General features: G+C 28.3%; 1 protein-coding gene across 11 annotated transcripts in view; it reads right to left on the reverse strand.

The window, feature by feature from the left end:
* LOC107074182 (uncharacterized) overlaps positions 1 to 19519 on the reverse strand; it is a 134398-nt gene that overhangs the window by 67068 nt on the left and 47811 nt on the right. For 7 of the 11 annotated variants that reach the window (XM_015335374.2, XM_015335371.2, XM_015335375.2 and 4 more), the window contains one exon: positions 14581 to 15797. The gene's annotated coding sequence lies outside the window, so the exon portion shown is untranslated. The remainder of the gene's footprint in view (positions 1 to 14580; positions 15798 to 19519) is intronic. The other 4 variants (XM_089177324.1, XM_089177326.1, XM_089177329.1 and 1 more) reach the window with 2 other exon arrangements.

The raw sequence follows: 19519 nt of genomic DNA on the forward strand, positions 1-19519 counted from the left end.
GAGCTTCGTTATTGTTAATATTAAAAAAAAAAAAAAAATACGAGTTTAAACAAATTCGTTTTTAATGATTTTTATCCTGATCTTTTGTTTTTTATTATTCATCAGATATCATATCATTTTAATGAAAATCATTCTATTATATATTCTAATCTATCACGAAGCTAATAGATGCGGTTATTAATAGGAGATGTATATTAATGCTACGAATGCGTTTGAATTACGCACGCATGTCCATACTCGCACACTTACAAATAGGTAATAACGCGTGATGCATACATAGTTATAAACCGTACATTAGGTAGCCAAGCGCGTAATACAGTTTTCCACCTAATTACAATGTAATTTCGTCAGTAGGTTTAGTGCACGCTTTACGATTAGTAAGATCGAAATTGGCTTTGCCTAAGATTCCATTTAAAAGCTTTGGCTATTTGATATTTCATTTATTTATTTTAAAAATCATTTTACTTTTATTTTTACAAGTTTAACAAAATATTGTTTCGACACTTGTGTATCTATTCGGGTAATTGCTTGTCACGATTTATAAGAGATATAGTGGGATAAAAAAAAGTGAAAATAAAAATAAAATACAAAAAAAAGAAAACATTTAAAAACATATTTTTCTTATATAAAAATCAATGCACCATTTGTAATTTCTTTTGATTCACTCGACAAATATTGCAGATGTCTTTTTAACACTACAACATTTTCTTTTAATACCTTTGAAAATATGTTTGGAAATATTTGACTACGTTTATATAAAGTCGTGGCAAATAAACTCATTCTCTTTCTTTTATACTTTTTCTTTTTTCCCATGAAAAAATTAACACAACTGTTTTGTATTTTTTTTATTTCAAAAACATCCAAATATTTACTCGAGGAATTAACATTGCTACGTTTAAAAGTACTTCTACGAATCTTGACTAAGTTTCTTTCTTAATATTAAATAATATTTTAATGAATTATGTAAAGGAAATTCTTTCGGAACTATTTCTGCAAGACTATGTGAATGAGAAAACAGTAAGCCAAACGGTTGTTCATAATTTCAAAACTCGTCCACGTTCCTGCTGATCTTTTACTAATCCGATTTAATGCTCTTAACTTTATGGAAGACTTAAGGTGTTTATAAGAAATGAAAGAGTATTACGATCCTTAAGAGAGAGAGAGAAAAATAAAATATAAAAAGTTGGGAAGTATCATTTATTACTTAAGAGAGAAAATTTCCAGTAATTAAGTGTACCTTTTATTAATATATATGTATAAGTAGGAGTAAAAAAAAAGTTATAATATAATATTAGTTTCGGGATTTTGAAACATTTAAAAATTGTTATAACTTTTCTAGAAATATAATGATTCACTTTTATATCGATTTCTTAATATTTTATCGATATTTTATGGTTTCTATATTGGGTTCTATAACTATTTTTTAATTTCGTATCGGTTTATATTATAGTTTGATTTTCGTCATTTTTTATTCATTTATTTGATTATTATTTTATTATTAATATCAAAAAAGATCCCTTATATCCTGAATCTAATGGTAATCAATAAAGAACCCCAAAATAATAATTAATAAAACCAGTATATGACACCGATATAACAACATCAATTTTGAAACATCAAAATACCAACCAATAATTTTAATGGATAGAACAGTTATAACATTATTTCAGTATTCATAGCTTTTACGGTCAGAATCGATGTATAAAAGTTCAAAAAAGTTATTTTTCGAACCAATTCAACCACTATATATAAGTATATATCTATATATATGTATATACAGGGTGGACATAAGTTTATATGAACTTTTTTCATCTATAGTTGACCTCAATAATAAATAATATAAGTTTGGTCACTCTGTATATGAATACACGTGAGAATAACATCTAATAAACACGATCTAACTAATTATAATTCAAGGAACGATTTCAAGAATTATTCTCATTTTTATTTACGTTACTCTCTCTCTCTCTCTCTCTCGCTCTCTCTTTAATTTTGTCATTCTCTCGTGGGTGAGAAGTTATCGCGAAAGTTAGGCGCGTAAAGACCAAGACTATTAAGTCAAAATGGATTCTGTGCTGCCGAGCAACTAATTCCAATTAGTTGTAGGGACTTCTGTTGTCTTGCCAGTGACGTTGTTGACTATCTAAACTAGTTATGCTTTCCCTATGTTCTCGGTTTTAACTGTCACAACGATTGAGAAGACATAATAAATGTTTACTGTGATTAAGGTTTATCTAATTGTAAGTTTCGTTAATCGATTTACCTTAATCCTTTGTAAACATCTAAAAGAATTCTATTATTTTTTTGCCTATTTTTTCTTTTTTTTTTTGAGATCAATTTATTTGTCGTGTCTAGTAATAATAAGATTTATACGTTGAAATAACGTGCTATGCGTGTCGATTGTTATCTGCTTCTTGTGTGAAAATAACTTATAATCGGTGTTATCTGTAATCGATACTCCAGTATGTCATGAAAATAAATATGAATATTATTATAATATTGATTAAATTAATATATTGTAATTTTTTATCATTAACAATTGATAATAATCTAAAGTCAGTACGAATAATAATAATAATAAAAAAAATTTATTTGCTTTTTATAAAGTATTATATATTTTTTTTCCAGATTTTTGAAATGAAAGCAATAACGAAGCTAAAGATATTATTTAAAAATGTTCCAATAGAGTAGCAATAATTGACGAGAATGAAAACCATGTCAGCTAATGTAAACCAATATTGGGTCTGCCATTTTGCAAGAAACGAATAGCGCAATATTATGTTATAAAAATGAATATTAAAATTTATTTCTCCGTAAAAAATAATGCATATAAAACTTTAATATAATGTATCATGTGAACAATTCGTACAGAAATGATTTTAAGTATAATAATTCCATTAGATTGGTTTTCTTTTATCAATTTGAAATTTTAAAAAATTCAACATAAATGAGTAATTCGTGTCCAAATAATTCTTAAAAAAAAAATAAAAGGAAAAGAAAATAGAAATAAGTTTTGATGATAACAAAAAATGTATCTTATCTGTATTGCAATATTGTTTAATCTTTTTGAAAATTAATGAAAAGTGAAAGATATCGAATATACATTGTATTGTACAGAGATACAATATTTTGAGGTGCAAGTGAATCAACGAAATCAGTTATGTTTGATTAACCCGAATATGTGAATACACACCAGATATTCAACATACCGAGAGTAGTACGTAACTAATTACAAAATCAATCATCAATTGCAACGATTAAATCAACAGTTTAAATACAATTTTTACATTGATTTTAAAAATCGACAAATATAACAATTTTCATATCATTTCTATAACGTTTGCTTTTATTCGGAAATAAAATCGAACGGATAAGAAAATCCTTAGAAATGAGGTGCATTTTTCGAGTAGGTAGATACCCACTCCTGTTCGTGAAAATAATGCGACTGGAATCGTTTCGAGAAAGTCATGTGAATTTCCTTGGAGGGAAAGTAAATTTGAGAATGAAATTACCGTTCTATCTCAGTCATCCATTTTTCTACGTATACCTTTTACCGTTCTCCTTCGGGCGGCAATAATCGCTAGGATTTCATTTAAATTCGATTCAGCGTGAATCTCGACGCATTTAAATCTTCAAGCAGTAGTATCAAAATCGAATTCAATGAAGTATCGTAAACTAGATTTACGTGGGACTTTTTTTCCACGTCATTGTAACCTTTTGAAAAGTGATTTTCTTTCATTCTTTTTCTTTTCATTTACTTTGTATTTTTTTTAATCTCTTTTTCGTACTTTTTTTTTTCATTTCCATCGTACTCTACTACTTTACTATAACGGATTGAACCCTTCAGAAACAAATTGTCTTTGTAGTTTCCTGCCCTCACTTGAAAATCCAGGGATAAAAGTCCATGGGACAAGTCTTACCCTCGGATTAATGGCCGACCAACGACCCTGTGGGATTTCACGAATCTTCTTTTCATGAGTATTGTGCGAGTTCTTTCGTGAAACGTTCGAAATTCACATAATAATCCTTACGGAGAAATAATCGTCATTGCTTAGAGTAAAATTTTCACCTTGTAAAATTGCCTCTTTTCTTTTTAATCGTTTCTTTGATTAATCATCAAAATTAATATTTTTTAATCGATGTTTAAGCAAATACGTAAGTATTTAAATAACATATGTATCACTTATATAAAAAGTGATTGAACAATTAATCCAAAATTTATAAAAATTCAAATTTATTGTTGTTCGGAAAGTAATTTCGTTTTATTTTTGTGAAAATAAAGACAATTTTTGTTTCGAGGTTAAACTAAGGATTTTCGAGTGGGTTTAAATAGTTAAATTTGATAAATTTAAATTCTCAACGATTTTACGTGTTGTTATTTGCCAATTTGCATTAACTAATTTCAAAATTGTGTCAAGAAAAAACGAAATTACTTCCCGAACATAACCCAATATTTTATTACAAATTAAAAACGTAATATTTACAAGCAAGAAATCACAAATTTCTAATATCAATTCGATAATCACGGTTTCGTAAATCGATTGTAGATAAGTATAGAATGTTCTTCTCTGTTTTGATAACATTTGGAAATGTGGTTCACCTCGACAATTTCTACATTGTCTTTCGAGAGAAGTCATCAATGTGGTAATACGATGCGAATATAATTAATGAAGCTGGAGAGCTTCGTTAGCGTCGATGAGTATTATTACTCGTTATTTGACAAGTACGCATGTACAGTTATATCATTGTTTTCTCTTGGCTATTGGCTACACATCCATGCTCGATGGAACAATTGACCCATTTCATCTTTTATTTCCGATACTTGATCTCATAAATAAAAGCAACCTGTAGTCAGTCAATCAGTCAATTCGTTACACCTGCGTCGTTTTCTCTTCGATCAACGTCGGCAGAGGATTAAAAAAAAAAAAAAAAAAAAAAAAAACAAATAAAGAACAATAAAAAATAAAACATAACTGCAACAAAGAAAAAGGTTACTTTGGTACTTTACTCTCTCTCTCTTTCCTTTTTTTATTTCTGTTTTTTTATTTATTTTGTAAAATTATTCAAGAAAAATATTTTCTTTCTTACAAATTTTCTATTTTTTATTTTATAATACTTATTATATATATATGGATATATTACGAGTATTATTTCTGGTAGGAAGAAGAAACCTGATATCCTTGAAGCAACCTCCAGGCAATTGTAATTTATTTCCTCTTTCTATGTTTCTATGAGACTCCTGGTGCTCGTCCTACTGTAACATCCTTCTTAACTTTTCGTAATGTTAGAATCATGCTCGGACTATGCACTGGTTTTCACAGATTTTTCTATATGCAAATATGTATATATATATATACATATTTTTTCCTTCCCTCCTCTCTCTCTCTCTTCTGTTTTATTTTTCTCTCTTGTACTCACTCCCTCTCTTTTTCTCTAACTTTGATTTTCTGGTAAAAGAGACTTAAAAATGAGGAGTCATGCTGCTTTTTCCTCGCAAACTCTATTTTCCGCTTTCACTAGCATATTTAATAACTAATTACATCGTAAAATCTCTCTGACTCTTTCTCTCTCTCTTTTTTTCTCTTTCATTTTTCCTATTTCAATAACTATAGGTAAATAAATGATTGAACAAGTAAATGCATGACATAAATATAAAAAATTCAACCATGGCTATGTTAAAAGATGCTGAAGCAAATATTTAAAAAAAAAAAAACAGAATTTTTAGAATTTATAGGATTAGGTGTAGTCAGAGGCATGAAAAAATGAGTATTTTTTAATAATTTTTTTTCAGATAGTAATTTAATTTAATTAGAAATCTAATAATGCTTCAACTTGACTTCAACAAATTTTCAAAAATAAAAAATTGATTCTGAACGAATTTATTGTCATTTTTGTTGGACTCCTTTTCACAAAAGTGAGAAGAAACAAAGAAAAGTCTTTAGTTTAATAGTAAATCTATTAATTAATTGAATTTTTTTTTCAAAGAATTATCAAGGAAAAAATCAATAGTTCTTTGTTAAAAAAAAATCAAAGTTTTTAACAAAAACAAAAACCCTTTAAATAAGTACTTCTTTTTTATGCTATTAAGAAGCTGCATAAATTTCATTCGAATCCATCGAATAGTTCTTGAATTATAGTTATCCCCATCTTCGAAAACATAATTTCGAGAAAAACGAATTTAAAGTTTTCGTCTTAGCGCAGTATTGTTTTAGATCCTCTCACTAATTGTCGAATTAATGAGGAAACTATTCATTTAATTGATTCGAAATTTTCAGGGAATATTTTCGAAACATCATACTACAAGAGAATACAAAAAAAAACAAAGATTTTTTTTTTAATTCTGACTACCCCTTAACCCCTTAATAATTTCATTATAAGCAAAGTCGATATCAGACTCATGAAAATTAGCCTAATTCTCTGGCTTTGCTTAAAAACACGTTCGAAGTTCTTCTCTACTTCCTTGTCCTCTTATTCCTCATCCTCTTGCTTCATGTTCCAAGAGAAACTTTCCGAAGCGTGTTATAAGCCAGCGTAGTTTATCGTTTCTCTACGAAATTTACACTACTACTGGTACTATAATAAAGATTGTACAATGGAGTTACTCAGCTTCTGTTACAGTAATAAAGACTGCTACGATAAAGTTAAAAATATGAGTTTAAGGAAAGGGGTAGGGGAAAGGAGTAGAGAATATATACAAGAAAGATGCATATAAGTATTAAGTAGATAGAAAATCGAAAATAAAGAAATAAATGAGATTTCAATTTAAATTGTGATATTTTCGATTTATCCACTTCGATTATATTTTCTCTTCACTGATTCTTTCAAATTATCTAATCAAATATTCTTACCAAAGCGATAGGGATACTATCCATTGACAATAATGCAACCCATAATCACGATTGCTTTTTCCTGGTTGAAATTAAACGTAAAAATTAATATAGGTATATATATATCTATATACAACGGTTTATGAAAATATTAGAACGCTCACTATTAAAATTTTCATGAATAAAAATATGCATGTCAGGTTTAAGTTCTAAAAGTAATGTTGTAATTATTATAATCATCATATTACTGATAAGAAATATCTAATGATTATTAAATAAAATATATATTTAATTTTTTAATAATTTCTAATATTTAAGGAGTAAACAAGTGATGAAATTTTCAAATTTATCGATTATAATAATTTATATTGTATATACAAAATCTATGGATTACAATTAAAATCTGTTTTTTTTTTTAAATGTTATATAGTTCCTAGAGAATATTCATATTCACGTACACATATGCATAAAATAAATAGGTGTGACTCGAAAAGAAGGTCAAACAAAATACACGATTATACGAACTTTTTTAATTTAGTTTTGGTGTACATAGAGTGACTCTACATGTTTAATACAACCTTCACATATCAAATATACATAAGTGTGTATACGTATACAAACTCATATTTGGATAAATCTAGTTGGACTAATTACTAACAAGATCATCCTGTGTAATGAACGTATCAATTAATAAAATACTTTCGATGTCGATATGCCTCAGAAAATAACTATACTTTTTCGATAATTAACATTCGTTCGTCAAATGTCATATAAAAAGAGATAGAAACAGAAAAAGAGAGAAAGAGAGAGAGAGAGAGAGAGAGAGAGACAGAAATATACAATTAATCATAGAATTGTAATATGTTAATATTTTTGAAATTAAATAATCTTTTTTATACTAATAATAATGGGCTCTGAAGTTTTGAATAGGTATGAAGAAATGAATATAATACGTTTTATGAAGTGAACGATAAATTAATAGAAAAGTTCTTTTATAGTGCAGCAGATATAAATTCAAAATAAGAATTTATTTAAAACTTCTGAATTTAGACATTTTACAGATTATTAAATAACTTAATTTATAATTAAATTTCAATATTATAATAAATTCTTAATAAATAATTTTTAAAAAGTTTCCTTATATTTTTCATCGACTATATAATAACAAACAATTTGTTTAGAATTGTTCACAAACTTCAAACACATAATACTCATAAATATCTTCATAAATAATTAGTAAAACATTTCGAGCGTTTTCATATCGTTACTTTAAAAATCAATCATTCAATTATAAAAAAGAAAAAAATGTTAAAATGTTTATTTCAATACATAATTTCAACTTAATTTGACATGAACATAAAACTTATTCACCTGTATTGCATCTAGTGATACTTTCATGAAGGTAATTAAAACGAATGAGAATTAGCTGCTAATATAATATCGAGTTGTTTTAACGAGAATAAAGAAAAATTGATGAGAATCAATGCTTACAAGTTGTCATCTACGATAACTAAAATGGTTGTTGCTTAGTCATTACGATTTCTCGCAAACGTAACACGAAGAGTTCTTAATTGGCTAGTTAGTAATTAATCTGGAGTTGGCAGAGCTGTTAATAGTTGTGTCTATCCTTCATTCCCTTTTCCTTTTTCTCTCTTTCTCTCTGTCTGTATGTCTTTCTCACTCTCTCTCTCTCTTTCTCTTTCCCTAGTCTTTGTCCAGGATATCCATTGTTGCGGTTTGCAAAGTTAACCTTTAACCCCTTACTCCATTGTTCGTTGTTATATGTAGAACGTGTTTCAAGATGCGAAGTAAAGCGTAAATCTACGAGTAGACTTTCTACCTCTAATAATGCATTTGATCGAATTCTAGTTTCATATGATACTATTCATAAAGCTCTTTCTCTGTTTTTTTTTTTATCTAATATAAATTTTAATGTATTTTAATATGAGAAGATGGAATAAAGTAATCTTAGCACTTTAAATAATTACTGGCAAATTTAATGTTTCTACTCAAAATGAAAAATATATGCGTTTTCTTTTTTTCTCTTTATGAAAAGAAATTTTAACATGGAACTGTAGAGAAGTTAAAAAAGTGATATTTATTTATAAGAAATAATAAATGGAAACAATGAAAGGAAGATTATAAATTGGTTAGAAAAAATTAAAAAAGATAAGATAAAGAAAAATGAAAGAGAAATCAAATATGCAACAAAAGATTTGAGACTAAGGAAATTGCCAATATTAGGATAAAGTTAGGATAATAAAAAAAAAGATAAGAAACTTCAAGAGCTTATAGTACTAATAAGGATTAAAATTAGGACCTATGTTGATAGGAAATTAGCGAATTCTATAAGCCCTTTAAGTTTTGGACCTTTTGTTATCATCCTTCATATACAAGGTGTTTTGGATAATCTGCCTCCTCTTATATCACGTAAAATATTAAATTTAGTAAAACTTTAACTAAAATAACATTTAAAGTAATAAATAATGTTTTTGATAAAATGAACGAAGTTACGATGTAAGCACAATCATGGTTTTAATGGAACATGTTTTTGTTATTGTTCCTATTATTACATAAATTTAAGATTACATCTTGTTATAAATATTTTACAAAATATTAATATTTAAAGATTTACGTTGGCTAGAATAAATTTTATGCAACATTATAATAATGTATAGAAAACAATGAATGTATTAAAACATATGAAATATTAATATCATACTTTAATATCTTATCAATTATTTATAGTAGTGAATTCGTTTCAATAAAGATGTAATCCATATTTCATACAGGAACAACAACAAAAATAGACACGTTTCATTAAAAGTAATGATGATTTAAATCTTTTTAATTATGATGGATGAAAAATAATAAAATTTAGAGTTTTTTCATGATTTACCTGAATTATACAATTTAACGTTGACATATTCAAGTATCCACTGTTATTTGTATATCACTTGACAACGGTACATACACTCGCGCATATATGTATATCACTTGCTGCATAGGAATAGAACACACACAAACATATACACACACACACAGATATACTCGCGCTTATCCGTGAAATAAATTTTATACGTATCTAATAACGTTCTTACATCTTTCGGTGTTCAAAATAGACTGACAACGAGTATGAAAATGAAAACGTAATATACCAAACGTACAGTAAACAAGAAGGTCAACGTGTAAATAATTCGACACGACGACGAGATTCTTAATAAATTAAAAACGATAATAGTCGAATGTAAACACACAGCCAAGAAGTGAGATATTATGTGTATAAAAACAAAATATTGAACGACCGTAAAATCCGTCGTTCTTTCGATAAGATTAACCCCTACTCATAGTTTCCCTTCTCAGTCGTCGTTCTTCTCAGTTTTCGAACAGACGTACACCGAGCAACATTTTTATTAGAAACAACGATAATCACGATCGATATAATCAATCAAAATTAAGCTTTAATGCAGACTCTACGTCAATTCGTGGAATTAAGTTAGTTTTTTTTTGTTTTGGTGTTCGGTTAAGACGTATCGTAATTAAACTTTACAATTTAAATATTAATTATTACATTTCTTTCTTTTATAAGTATTTACGCGAATTCTAACAGGTTACGCGCTCGGGTACGGTAAATAAATAATATATTAAAAGTTATATGTGTAAGAAGAAAAACGTTGTTAGGTTAAAATGAAAAAAAGTGAAGTTACTTTATTGGCGTGTGCTGCGAAAAAGAAAAAAGTCACAATGAATTATGTTTATAATCGTCAAATACGAAAATTTAATGCCGTGAATTATAAAATGCGGGAAATAAAAGTGAAGTGATTCAATAATGCAGTGATTTTTTGGTGACACCTAAACGAATGCAGGGTAAAGGCGACAGAAAATGATGCAATCTGGACGACGAAGGATGAAAATGAATGAAACATTCGAACGGTGAGTGTAAAACAAAAAAAAATATAATTATTTAATGCATGCTCTAATACTTTCTTAAAAATGTGACGAATATTTTCTGAAAGCTTTCTCAAGCGATCCGTTGGACACACGAAAAAGTGAAATTAATTAAAATCTTTAGAACAATGTATTTAAGCGACCGTGTATGGATATACATACATACGTACACGTATACATACACGCATACGTATACCGGACTCTGATTCGTTTTGAAAAACAATTAAAAATTTTCCCTTCCAAAATATTCATTCTCGCATTACTAAGAATAGAAAAAAATAATCATTTCTATTTTGTTCACGAATATTTTGCAAATGAAAATAACTCGTGAGAAATATTGTTGATGAAAATATTAAAATGGAAATAAAATTAAAGCATCTTCGTGATATACATAAAGTTTTACGAGAGTTTCTGATTAAATCTTATGTTAGGTGATACGGCTGAAATGATGTTGACCTAGAGAGAAAGAGAAAGAGAAAGAGAGAGATAAAAAGAGAAATACGTTTTAGGATGGTACATGCTTGTGCCGTTGCAATTTGCGGATACACAAAATGTTAAGGGTTAATCATCTAATCTTAACTTGGTACTAGCTTGTCTAAACTTTTCGATCGGTGTACCAGTTGTATGTTGGTTGGTTGCTAAGGGTAGGTCAGGGACATGACTATAGTTCAATATTCGTTGGTTCATCCCCTCTATTTGATATCACTATCTCTTTTTGTTTCTCTTTTTCTTTGTTCGTCCAATGCTTCAAAAATTCAAACAATTTCCATAGAAATGAATACATTTATCCGTTTTAAATTTATTTTTCAATTTAATTTTCTGAGATATATTGTATTCGTATTATATACGAATTCTATTTATTTGTTAAAAATATATTTAATAGTTACGAATAAATTAATATTTATTATTTTATCGAAATTATTGTAATATTATATTTCATTCATTAATTAAGTATTTAGATAGATGATCAATTATATTGTTAATATTATAACAAATCAACAATTTTATTAATAACATTTTATTTATATGTTTCTAATCTTTTTTTTTATTTGCATTTATATTTGTTATTTGTTTGTTTATCTTTATTCGAGTCTAAGTATTTTCACGTGGAAAATATTTTCGAGTTATCGAAATATCTTCTTGTCTCAAGAATTTAAACCGATCGAGCAATTATGCTAATTCTCGAAGAATTTGAAAAGAGGGGTTTGTTGCATCTCTCGACGTGCCATGCGTCCTCAACGAATTTCGTTTTATCGAGAGAAAATTGCTTTCAAAGTTGCCATGCGATTCGTCCAGAAACTACTCGCGTAAATCGCATTTAAATCAATTCGTGTTATAAACTTTCTTAGGTTTGTTTTCGTGATATCTAAAATCGAAATACTTTTTAATACTTTCAATTTGTTCAACATTTATGCGAAATGTAAAGAGAAATTAATCAATTAATTGATTAACAAATATTGAAAGAAACGAACAAAAATAAAAGAAAGTAATGAAAATTTAATGCTTTAATCTAATTGCGAGAAAAGTGAGGTCGCAACAACATTGTACTTTTACCAACTAAGGTGTAACAATTTTAAGAAAAAAAATTATTACAATGTATTATTCTATACTAAAATCAAATGTCTCATGAATTAAGAAAAGAAAAAAATAGTTATTTAATTTATCTTGTTGATATTAATAAAATTTAAATATTACTTATAAATGAAAATTAAAGAAACGTTTTATCGAAAATTTAAGTTGAAAATAATAAATACAATTTCAAAAATAAACAATCTCTTGATTGATATATTTAATTATTCAATATGATATTCTTTACGATAGAAGATTTGATAATTATGATTTATAAACGTAGGACACACAAAGATTAATCATAATAACTGTTTTAATCGGATTAAATGAAAATATAAGAAGGCAAAAGAAATATATATATATATAATAAATAATTAGTTTTGAAATATTTAGTTTTGAAATGTGTTAATCTACCACAATTTCTAATCGCAATTTCATCGAACGAAACAGGTACCTACTTGAATGGGCCGACACTAATCGTTACGCTCGTAACTCGAACCCAAGCTCGCGTGTTCTCACAAGCATATGGCTCAGTAAAGTGCATTCAGGGCATGTCGTAATGCCTAAGTTGAAGGCAAACAACGAAAAGCGGAATGGTAACGGCATAAATGGAACGATAATAACAGTAATACGATACGGTCATAAACCATAAACATATTTAACGTTAAATATTTATTGCATATACATATATATATTCGTACGTAATGCAACGGTATAACACGATCAATTTTAATATTGTATTAGGTGCGTGCTAAAATAATAGCCTTTTTCATATCGTCTATGTTTTGTATATTGATATTCAAATAAAATCTTCAACAAATTCAATCATGTTATATATCATTTGAAAGCGTGTTTTTTCTTCTATTTATTAATACTATTATCTTTTTTTTAACATTATTTTGCAAGTGCTTTTAAATCATTTATACAGATGTGACAGATAGAAAGATAGTGAAGAAACATTTTCTTTTTGCAAAGGGTTACTTTAAAAACGATGAAAAAATCTTATGTGGCTAGTCGAAACGACGGTTCGTTTTCATTTACATGACCTAGATGAGATTTATTATTCATTAGAATACCTTGAACTCCTTGGACATCCATTAAGGGATCTTGTTATAAGCTGTTCGATTAATCACCATGCTTCTTGTATATGAAATGAGTACGGTACGTAGGATATTAAATGATAAGAAATAATTATTCGAATGCACATTCTCTTTTTCTTTCGCTTTCTCTCTCAATAAAAAAAAAATTAACTATTTCCTTGTTATATTATTAACGTCATTATAATGCTACTATTGAAAGAACAACAATAACGTGCACGTTTGTTATAATATCATTCAAAAACAAATTAAGGAATAAGACATTAGTAATAATAATTAATGAATAATAAATATTATAAAATTGTTTAGTTATCTTACGGGCAAGCTGTGTATCAAGTATGCTTAACGACAGTTCATCAATGATCCTTAATTAAGGACTAAGTTCAGTTGTAACAATAGTGGTCAATGATTAAACATCAGTTCGAGTGATCGGTTATTTGATAATCGCTCAAGGAGATGAATTTGTGTACATAATCTTATAAATCATGAACAATTCAATTTGAAATTGATTGATTCATTTGTTGAAATAAATTAAATATTGATCGTGAAAAAAAAGCTGAATCTTATCAAATGGAACCGATGACATTTTCAATTTTGATTACGTCTTTAATAAAAAAAACTGTACAGTTATTTAATAAATGATATTGTTAATAATATTTGAGTTCATCAAAAACTAATTAAAATTTTTCTATGAAATATTTAAACATAATCAAATACAGTTAGCATAGTGCATATCATATTTTTCTTGAGCCATCATTCTTTGATCGACGTTACCATAAATTATGAATGAATAAATTATAAAATATATATAAACTAGGATCACCAATAAGCTTAGATTCAAATGAACTTTCTTTTGTATTAAGACATCTATTATACAACCGATTTTTAAAAGATTAAAAATTAGTGAGCGATCACGTGATTGATAGCGAAGAAAAGTACGTATAAAAAAAATGAAGAAGAACTTGAAGAGAGAAGTAAAAAAAAAAGAAATGACAGAATGTAAAGAATACAACAGGAAAAAAGTTTTTTTTTGGAGAAAAAGTAGGAGGAAACATTTCTTTTGGTTAAAAAAAAAAAAAGAAAAGTATCTTTTTATCGTATATTTCGACTAAAGTATCGAACGTAGTAAAGTTACTCACGTGAACCTTGTGTTCGGGGGTAGAGGGTAGATTCGGAGTATTTGGCAGAGAGCCCCCCGTGGGGGCGCAGTGCCGCAGCCGCGCCAGGGCCGTACGAAGTCCCTCCGTCACGAGGCTATTTTATTTATTCTCCTTCTCTCGGTCTCGCCTTCGCCTTTGCCTTCGCCTTCGCCAATGCCAACGACGGTTTCGAGACTCTTCTCTCGCAATGACAGAAACCTCGACGATTTCCTTTTTCCAACTGGATGTCCCTGACCCGAGTGATTTCACCCTTGTGACGACTCTTCACGAGGACCATTTCACGCTCGACGTGAACTAGAACGTTCCGAGACTATGTCTGATCTCGATAACATTTACCCTTTATTTCTTTCTCTCTCTCTTTCTCACTTACTCTCTTCTTCTTAATTAGATCTTTTTCTTCGTTTTCTCTCTCTTTTATTATAATTATTATTCTTCTCGTTGAAGTTGGAACTGTATGACTTTTCCTCTTTCTTGCCTTCTTAACGTTCTTATCTATTTCACTGTGCTCTTCTCCTTTAAAGGACTAAAGAACGACACGAAGGTCCTTCCTCTTAGTCAAAAGGAAACAGGAGGGGACCTTATCAGCCCTTTTACAATGCCCTGGGTGCCGATGGAATTATTATAAATTTCGTCTAACGAAAGGTACTCCTCTTCCCCTTTCTCTATCTCTATCCCTTTCTCTCTATCTCTCTCTCTCTCTTTCTCTCTCTTTCTATCTATCCTTTTTCCTCCCTTCCCCCTTCCTAGCTTCTGCCTCCGGCTTATTCAATTATTTTACTTCTACGAGGTACCATCGACGTCGAGACCGCCACCGTGAATCCCGGAACGAAGATTAAAGTGCTTTTGGCGATTATGAACGATTTAGGTTAAGTATTTTCCCCCGTTTTATTTTTCTCCTTTTTTTTTAAATTTATTTTTTTTCTTTTTCTTTTTTCCCCCCTTTGTTCCTCCTCCAATCGGTTTCACGTGTAAAAAAAAAAATCTTCTTCCAACCGATTCTTATTTTCAAATCGTTCGTATCTCCGTTTGATCTCGTATTAACATATTTTTATATTTTCAAAATATTTCTCATATATATTTGTATATATATATATATATATATTTTTTTTTTGTTTTGTTTCTTTAACTCCTTCTTTTTTTATTATTTTCTTTTAATTCGACATCGAGGACAGGCTATCGAGCGGGTTCGCAAGCTTCTGAAACAGAAAGCAGGATCCGTCGTGAGGAAATTGTATCGACGTGCCTGAGATTCCTTCGTTGGTTCCCTCCCCCCCCCCACACACTCGCCCCTCCCTCACCCCCTCTTTCTCTGTCTTTCTCTTTTTCCTTTACTCTCTTTCTCTCTCTCTCTCTCTCTTTTTCTCTTTTTAGATAGCTTGCTATCCATCTTGTCGACGCAACTTTCTAAAGTTAACTTGTCAACCCCCTTAAGAGAATTCAGCCGATGCGGTCGATCTGGCTTGTAAGCTTGTTACAAAGGCCGTCGAGGGACCGATAAAAGGAACGACAACGGAAAGATGCTCGACCGGACGTCGTCGTTATAATTATAATATCGACTTCGCGCTATCAAAGTTTCGTGTTGGATTTGTGAGAAATAACATTGAGTAAATAAATCTTCTTTCCTTCGTGTATTACGACGATTACTTTTTCTTCTCGATTCCCGAGATTTCTATAATTGGAATGCGAATGTCACAAATGATTAACGATTAATAATATTAAAACTTCTGATATTCGTAAAATCTTTTGAAACGTGACTAAAAAAATTTTTTATTATATTTTTCTTTGTATTTCTTTATTGACATTCTCGTAATTTTTTTAAATACTACTCGTAAATTATATTTTCAGTCATTATTTTTATCTTTTTCTTTTAATCTACAAATTTAATATAATTTTAATGAAATTATTTTTCATTCGTCGAGTCGTCGTTTATACGGGTGTATTACAAAAAGAAAAGAAAAAAAAACGAGATATCTCGTAACTCGGTTTCAACGCTCTATTTACTATGTACGAGAATTCACGTAATTTGTACTCAACGTTTTAAATTTATATTTGACAAAAAAGATACGTTTATTTTTTTTTTTTTTTTTTTGTAAACATCGTTAGAAGAATATTTTTTTTTTTTTTAATTTTATTTCGTAGAGAAAATGCAACGATTCATATATTTATATGTATATTATTTATATTTATAACTATTACTATAAACGAATTTTTTTTCTTTAGCATTTTAGTAAAAAGTATGGAAATAATTATTTGATGACGCGTTATAATTCGAAATTACAATTAAAAAATTTTTGATAACTGTTATGAATATTGATAAAAATGTTGTTGATGTTATGAATAGAAAGATTTTTATCCATATTCGTTTTAGTTTTTAAAAATCAATATTATACATCAGTTATATAACTGAATAGAATTGAAACGCGATCGATATAGTATCAAAAATAATAAGTATATAGAATCGACGTAATATTGATTTTAAAAAACCAAAAGCAATATAGATGAAAATCGTTATATTCGTAACGTTTTGTTGATTCTTATCATTTTTTCAATAACAAACGAAATACAGGATAAATTCGGTAAATAACGGTACAATCGAAAAGTTTATACCATTTCTCTAATAATAATATTTATCATAAATCAATATTCTGTTTTACTATATATGTATTTTTGATTATTCAGTACAATAAATACGTACTTGAATCGAAATAATAATTTTTAATGAAATCTGTTAAATCAAAACATAATCAAGCGCAAGCGTAATCGATTATTTTAAAAACTAAACTATATATTACAAAATATTATTCAATATTTCGACTAATTTTATCATAAATTATTATATTCTTTGAGCTGTAACGCTAATTACCAAATATCCTCTACCAAAACAGTTTAAAATTTATTTTCGAAAACCGTTTCAATCCCTGCTTTATAGATTTATGCCATAATCCTAAATATTTGTGTATTTAATCCCTTTGAATAGATAAAAGGTAAAGATCATTAAGGGCAGAGAATTATTAATCTTTGATTTGTTAAATTTGCATTTGTAATAAAAAGGAAGAAAAAAAGAACTTTATATAGTTTATGCTAAAAAAAAAGTAAATTTTTATTCAAATTTTATGTCTCAATTCATCCTTTTCTTATAAATTTTATTAAGTATTAAAAGATTAAAAATGCGATGATTATATTTTGTTGTTCAAACAATTCGGTTCTTTTAACTTAAGTCATTTACAATTAGTATTATTACTGCTATTCAAATGTTGCATACAATTTAAATAAATAAATAAAAACCACATCATAAAACCCGATCTAACCTTCATATCGTGTCTACTTTTAAAATGAAAAAAAAAATATCTACACTCTCTTTCTCTTTCTCTCCTCCTTTCTCCTTTTGCAGTCTTATCTTTCCTTGTGACGATGATTAAAAATTCTGAGTTGCGAGGAAACACGATTTATTTATTAACGGGAAACAGGGAAAAGATCCAACCCATGAATTTTAAATGAAAGCTTTCTTTATTACTACGACAAAAATAAAAAAAGCAGATGAAATCTGATAAGAAAGGACGAAGATGAAATGTAAGAGAGAAAAAAAGAGAAAGAGAGAAAGAGAGAGATAGAAATTCAGAAAAGTAGAAAATAAAAACAAATAACCTCTTACGTTTAACATTAATAATGATTTTCATATTCTATACTTGTGTATGTTTCATTTAAAGAACAAAAATATTTCTTACTTGAAATATTCATAAAGATATCATCCTGTATAAAATCTAACAAATTTCTAGTTGGAAGTTACTATTACTTAATATATTTTTCAATTATCAATAAAAAGAAAAAATGACATATAAAAGAATCTAATAAAGTAAAGGAAAGAAATTCAATTTAAAAACAAAATAATATTATTCTCGTAATGGAGTAAAAGAAAAAAAACAATGTTTAAAAGGATGCAAAACAAAGATTGAATATTTTCTGGTAACGTATTCTAAAAAAAAAAAACCAAATCGTTTCTAAAGTTATTACGTCGTTTTAGCGAGAAATAGAGGTTGCAACGAACATAGTAATTGCAATGATTGTGCAATAGTGTTTATGATGGTAGTTATGAGTTAATTTCACGGATCACGAAGACATAGTCTTCCTTGTCACCGAAGTGTCGCGTGCGAATCTAAATTCGCTGTGCTTGCAGCTATTTCATATCGAAGTTCTAGAACACAGAAATAGAGAGAGAGAGAAAGAGAGAGAGAGAGAGAGAGAGAGATGGAATATGTAGCTCGTAAACCTCATCAACGAGACGACAGGGGCAACGAAACCGACAAATTGTGACTGACGTCTGCCAATTAGAGCATTGGTCAATCCTTTGTTTTGTGTAAATATATACATACATATACATATGTATGTCTCTAGTTAACTATATTCTTCGATAGTCAAAAACAGAGAAAAGGATCACTTTTCTTTCTACCGAGTGATGAAAAATGAAATATTATACATTTGTACGATCATAAATAGAATCGTTATAAAAACTTTTTAAGTGTATATAATATCAGTCATTCAATATGTTTGTAATAAATGTTTAAAGTTATGACTAATGTCACAGTTACGGTGCAATAAAGATATTTCAGATATACATTTCAGATGTACATTAGATTGAGTACCCCTGGTATAGACGTATAATATAATTCACCTATCAACAAAATCTAGTTTCCCTTTTTCCATGTTATTAGATAAAGATAGCATTGAGAAATCTTATTGGTAATGATTGTTATACTTTATATACTTATATTCGTTCTTTATTTCATCAAACAAATGGTACTTTATTTTTCATCACCCCTGATTCGTTCGAATATATTCCTGGGGACGCTTTTGTCTTTGATTAATAGGAATTCGATGAAAGTATAATAGCCGTTTATCGATTATGTTCTACCGCTTGCTT

The sequence above is a fragment of the Polistes dominula genome, unplaced genomic scaffold, assembly GCF_049000335.1.
Source record: "Polistes dominula isolate Pdom_NZ unplaced genomic scaffold, Pdom_raw_medaka contig_20, whole genome shotgun sequence".
Taxonomy (NCBI): domain Eukaryota; kingdom Metazoa; phylum Arthropoda; class Insecta; order Hymenoptera; family Vespidae; genus Polistes; species Polistes dominula.